Raw genomic sequence first — 6,268 nt, 5'->3', positions numbered from 1 at the left:
GGTGTATTTGCCAGCTGGAGGGCACCCCTCTCAGGTGTGAATGGCTGGAAGCTGGGTATAGCCTGGAGCAGCTGTGGCTATGTGTACCTGTGTTATACCAGCGCATCTGCCACTCACTGCTCCCTCACCTTTACAGCCAGTGGGAAGTACACCTCTTGAATCCACTTGGGCCTTCATGTCCAACACGCGACATGAGATCAGAATCCTTAGAGCTAGAACCGTTACGTTTTATTGATCACTGAGAGCCAGGCTGTCAAGCTGAGTGTCATCACACACTCATCCTCTTGGTGGACTGGATATCAAGGTGGCTGCTCTGCTCACAACCCAGCATGGGCAAACTTAATGACAAAGGGGTGTAATGTGTATTTCAGGGGTTCAAGCAATGACTGATAGATGCACGTTATTTGTGTGCCAGGCATACCCAGTGGTGCCTTCTCTAAACAGGTCAGCAACAGAATGTGAGTACTTAGGCCTCTACATGCCCAAAAGAGATTCCTTCTACTTGAGTTGCACAGGCCAATGACTCCTTTGAAGGGATAGCTGATGGGCCACACAACTATTTATTTATCTGCTGAAGAAGAAATGCCATTAGGAGTGGCAGAACAGGGACAGTTGGTAGTTTGGTTAAGCAAAACTGGGGGTTAGTTGCTCTAAAAAGCAGTGCAATACAACCTACGAGTGGTGGGGATGATGGAGAAGCACATGGCAGAAAACTTGAGCTCTGAGGCTTCCGTGACTTTATATATACCCTGGCGTAACATTTTAAAATCAATGTGGTCAAAAAAGTTCACAGCTCCTCTCCAGCTGTCTGCTGGCTTGAGGTTTGTGGCTGTAGTGAGTAAGGAGGGCAGTGAACTGCATGGAAATTCATACAGCACTTAGAAATACTCCACAGAGAAATGCTGCTGACAAATAACAGGCAAAGAACAAGTACACAGGGGACCAACAATGCAACTACACACAAATCCCAGAGTGCTTGGAAATTTTTGCCCAAGGAATCAAAAGAAAGCAAGATCCACCCTGGGATGAAACAGCCAGCTAAGGGTACTTCAAAGGTATTCGTTTTTTTCCTGTATGAGTTATCACTGCACATGCACACACACACAAAAAAAAAAAAAAGATTGTGCTTCCTAGCTATAGTCTGTGTTTTACTTTGGTACTCACCCTTTCAGTGAGTTTTTTTAAAGGTAAATCTGTAATATCACACTCAGCAATATAGCATGCAAACTGTGATGCAGATCTGACCGACGCATCTGAGTAACAGCTGCTGAAGTATACCCAGTTTCTTGCGTGGAAAGCTGAGTCCCACTGTTTCTGATGGAATCTTCCCCAACTGCCAAAGTCTTTTCACAAGTAATTTCTCCAAGACCTGAATCAGTGCCCACTGAAAGCAAAGGGAAAGATTCCTTATTGATGGCAACTGTCCCAAGTAAGCCAGAGGTCTAGGCTACCCTTGCCAGAAAATTTTGTTTATGTGCATTTTCACGACTTTTAAAGCTTCTCTTTTTGTAGTTGTCTTTCTTATAGATCGTACTTTTTGGTGAACTTTTTCCCAGACACTTCACATACTGGATAAAGCAGGGTTGATGTGTTTCTGTCCCTGATTCAACATAGAAGATCACGTTATCAGATTAAGAGACCTGCTTTAGGCAGGGTGCACTGGGAAGCATATGCAATGTTAAAACATTCTGCTGTCCGATGGCCCGATTTTCCCTGTATAAACACATGGGATGAAGATAAAAGACTCAGTCATGTGCTAAAGAAAACGGTGTGGTGCTCTCACAATAAAACCATAGAAGCCAGGTTTTTAACAAGTTTACCCAATGGTTGAAGTTTACGTGCAGTTTGGCCTCCGAGGTACGTATAGACATTCCAGTGCAGATGGGAATTGAGGGCAGATTTCACTGTGGAAATAACTGGGACAGTCTTGCAAGCTCTCAGGGAAAGCATGGGAGCCTGTGATCACATACATACTCCTCTGATGCCACTAAATAGAAATTTATTACCAAGGTGTAAATCAGGTGAACAAACCTGTCCAAAAGGGGCTCATTGGGGACCCAGCTATCTATGAAAACAGGGAAGGAAAGAAAACCCATGCGCCTCTAGGTAAGAGTATATTTCTGGAGGAGCTCTAGCCCATCATTTATTGCACTTGCTATGACGGGGTAGCTGTCTGCCTGCGGAAAGTAAGTGCTGTCTGTGGTATAAACAAGTGCACTCAGAGTGCAAAGGCTGTCATATTTTGTTGAACTAAACTTGGTTTCTGCTGTTGGTGTAGGAAAAGGAACTGTGTATGCAGTTGCTACTCACTGTTTTCACAGACTAATATTGTTTTAGGCCAGACTTCAGTTAGTTTAAAAAAATCCATCCCTACCCCTACCCAGCATTAAGAACAGCAAATTTTGTTACGCTTTCGATACCCCAACTAATTATTCACAGAACAAATCACAGCTAGCTGGAGTTTGGCTGTCAGAGGTTAACCCTAATTTCTGACTCCTTTGACATACACAAATATATCAAGAGGAGAGACAAGGTGACACTTGAACTTGAATTGCCACTACAAAAATTGCTAGGGAGTTGGTGGCACCATAAAGAAATGTGAAGTGATTTCAAGGGCTTAATAAATCTAGTCTCAGGAAGAAGGCAGCAGTTTCCCAGGCAAGAGTAAACTGCTCACAGTAACTTTCACAGAGGCAGGATATAATCTTTTGTGCATTGTCAGCCTGGCTGCGTCCTAAACAGCAGCTGTATTTCCATAACAAAGGACTTTAGTTATGCAAATCATCCCTTTCAAGCCGAAGGACTGCAGACAGGATAGGTGAGATCTAGCCTTCCCTTAGTAAAGAGCGTTGCACTTCTACAGAAGAAAAGATGCCAAGCGAACGTGACCACCTCCAAATCCCAAACCACAGAGCCAGCACAAAGCATCGGTGGGAATCATCTTCGCTGCCTCTACCACCCTGTACCAGCCCAGATCCCTTGAACTCCTACGCTGGAAAGTGAAGGGATGTCCCCGAGTTTGCTCGCAGTAACTCAGTATCCTGACCTGGGCTCTTATTACACACCCGGATGCAAAAAAGCGGTATTTACTGAGGAGATAAGTAAAAAAAAAAGCAGCTTCGATGCAAAACAGCCTCCCCTCTCCTCCCACAACTGGCCTGTAATTTTGAAAGCCCCGCGGTAATTTTGTAATTCAATCTCCTTTTGCTCTAAGAGATTAAGCCAGCTGGGCAGTGGGGACAATGTCTCTGTTCGGTGTGGCATTTAATATCTAGCCTGGAACTCAATGTGTAGGCATTTCTCCTCCCCACATACCGCAGCTGAATGACTTTGCTGTGTTGATTTGAAATGACCTGACTAATCTCAACTTCCTCTAGCAGTTTAATGAAATGTCAGAAGTTAACAAGGTCCACAGAACTGAAGAAAGACCATTCAAACAATGATGAAAAGAAACACATGGACAGCAGTTTTTAAACAGTCTGTGGGCTATTGGAGATAATTCAATGAGCTTTAGCCAAGCTGCAACATAAACATACTCAGAAAGGACCAAAAAATGTTTTACATAAAGCCGCAGTTTTTACCTGGGATGTTTAACCTACTTCAGGATTACAAAAAGAAGGTATACAGGAAAAGCCAAAATGAGGTAAAATGGGGGGTGGAGGTGGTGTGAGTGGAAAGAAACCCTTTCTGCCCCACTCAGATCAGTTGGTGTTTGGAAATGCAAAGTTCAGTAGCACTGGTTCCACCATCTGAAATTACAAGAGAGAGGTAGAGAGGGTCTGGCAAATTGAGTCCTGTTCCTTTCCAAGAAAAGTTCAATGGTGTTCTAGCTGCGGAAGAAATTAAATATGCTGATCGTGACTTCAACCTCACAGAACACCAACTCAGAGGGAAAAGCTTACACTGTACTCCCCCATCAAGCATGGTACAATGAGCTAAAACAAACAATATCAGTGTTTTCCATATTACTAATATTTTACTTCCTAATAGGAAGTTACTGAGAGCTCTGCTACAATAGCATTTTCATTACTGAAGACAGCCCCCAAATTTCATGAGCTGCCCATGGAAATGAATTTCTGCTTCCCGTCAAAGACAAGAGGGACACTTTTGCTGGTACAGCCTCTCCCAGCTATTACCAAACACTAATCCTTTTCACATTATTATTTTTCCTCAGGTGCCTTCATATCCATTATAATCATGTCAGATGTTTAAGTGCAGTTGTCCTCTGGAGTAAAACATCTTGAAAGGCAAAAATACGCCTTCTGGAGGCTACCATATGTCTCACCTTCCTTATCACTGTTTTGCTGCAGAGCACAGCCATTGCAGCATCAGCCTGGATGCATGTATGCAGGAGTCTCTGGGACTTCCCAGAACGCAGACTATCTAGCAAAGATGCAAGAGTCTCAGTTACTCTGGGAAGTCTCTCCTTCCCACAGCAGCTCCAGCATTCAGTTACACTGTTGTGTTGCTGCCTCTCAGCTTTCCATTGCGCCACGCTGGAAAGACATCCACCCTCAACATGGGGGCACAACAGAGTTTTAAGCAACATCAGGGCTGACTGCACATTCTTGCACGCTAATTTTGCCCTAAGGTCAGCACTCAAAGTTACGAGATGCCAGCTCGGAGCAATGATAGGGAACCAACGGCTCTTGCAACCTTCACACCCTCAAGATCCCTAAGGAAAAGAAGTTGCATGATCATGTAATCAAAGGCCAAGGGTTGTGTAGAAACCTGGTGGAGAAGGGGGCAGTTTGGAGGCTGAGGAGGCAAACTGTCAATCTAACAACCCATTCAGATATTTTTTGTACATGGAGCTTGAAAGGATGAACTTTTAAGAAAAAAGTAAATGTTACATAAAATGTCCTCCCTGAGCCTGTTGGTTTTTAATGCAGCATTTGAATCCTGAACGCTCATTTTTGCTGTGCAGATAATCTGAGCTGCAGGATTTAATACATTATGTTATTAATCCAGACAGAACAAGAAAAATGTATTTGTAGGAACAAATGCAGCTGTGAGTGACTGGAAGAGCAAGGGGAAACAGCTAATACGCACAGGACAGATTATGAAGGCAGCTAGAACCTGAAAGGAAGAATCTAGGTCATGATAATATTAAGAAACTGGAACAGATGAGGCTAGGCCATTACACAGAAGGCAATGAGGTTAGTACAAGCCTGGATATGGAGATCATTCTTTCTCGTCACGGCTGAAGGCAGACATAAAAGCCCCTTCATCCATCCTTGCCCTTAGAAACTACAACTACTTCTGTCCATCACAAAGCCCCCACTGAAAAAACTACTGCATTGGTCTCCCTGCTCAGACTGTCTGTGATCACCCACAGACATGTCCACAGCTTCACCACACAGGCATCTCCACAACTGCTCACGGAGCTTCCTGGGAATTTCCCTGGCTACCGATTGCTTTGGCAATTTTTAAAGGTCATGCTGGGTTAATGCCTTATAGATCTTGAGATCTGGATTTTGGCTTGATGGTATTAGCAGATATGATTACAGCTGCTTGAGCCTCATGCAATGAACACTTCAACTTGCATCACTGAGTTACTTCGTAATATGGAGGCCTGGATTTTCAGAGTGCAATGAGGTAGGGATGGTGCCAAACAAAGCCTGGTACTATTATGAAGAAAACCTTAGATTCCTACTCAATGCCCAGAGCTAACAGTATTTCACCTCACAGCTTACTTCAGAAAAGCTCAAATGTCAGAATTCAGTATTTCCAGCAGAAATTACTTTTCTTCTATGAGAAGGTAATAAATTACATTTCAAAATACACCATTGGGTCCATATATTACTTTTTCTGCTCCACTAAATCACATGATGATTTGCTGGAACAGAGAACATAAGGAATTGGAATTAGCTGGCCATCACTGCAGGGTCACATGAGCAAGTAAGATGAAGTGTGCATTTGTGGAGAACTGCATTATGCGCTTGCATGAAAAGAGACACTGCAATCTACTTCTGGTCTTTTAGCCCACTTAAGTTGCCATTAAATTTTAAAACATTACTTAACTTAGGATGTTGACAAAGAAAAGAAACCCTAAAAATGCCATTCTACTTACACAGTCCTAACTTGCTCTAACACTTGCGAATATCTCAACTGCATATAGTAAAATAAAAAAATACTTTCTCATAAGAAAATGTACTCCAGGTGATGAGTATAATGGAATATTTGTTATCACTTTAATGCTACTTATCAATTTATAATTCAAATCAAAGTTGTTAAAGGCCTGTATAAATAAACAGTGCAGCAAGAA

Source organism: Falco naumanni, chromosome Z (assembly GCF_017639655.2).
Source record: "Falco naumanni isolate bFalNau1 chromosome Z, bFalNau1.pat, whole genome shotgun sequence".
In the NCBI taxonomy this organism is placed as follows: domain Eukaryota; kingdom Metazoa; phylum Chordata; class Aves; order Falconiformes; family Falconidae; genus Falco; species Falco naumanni.
Note: the sequence above shows the minus strand (reverse complement) of the source record.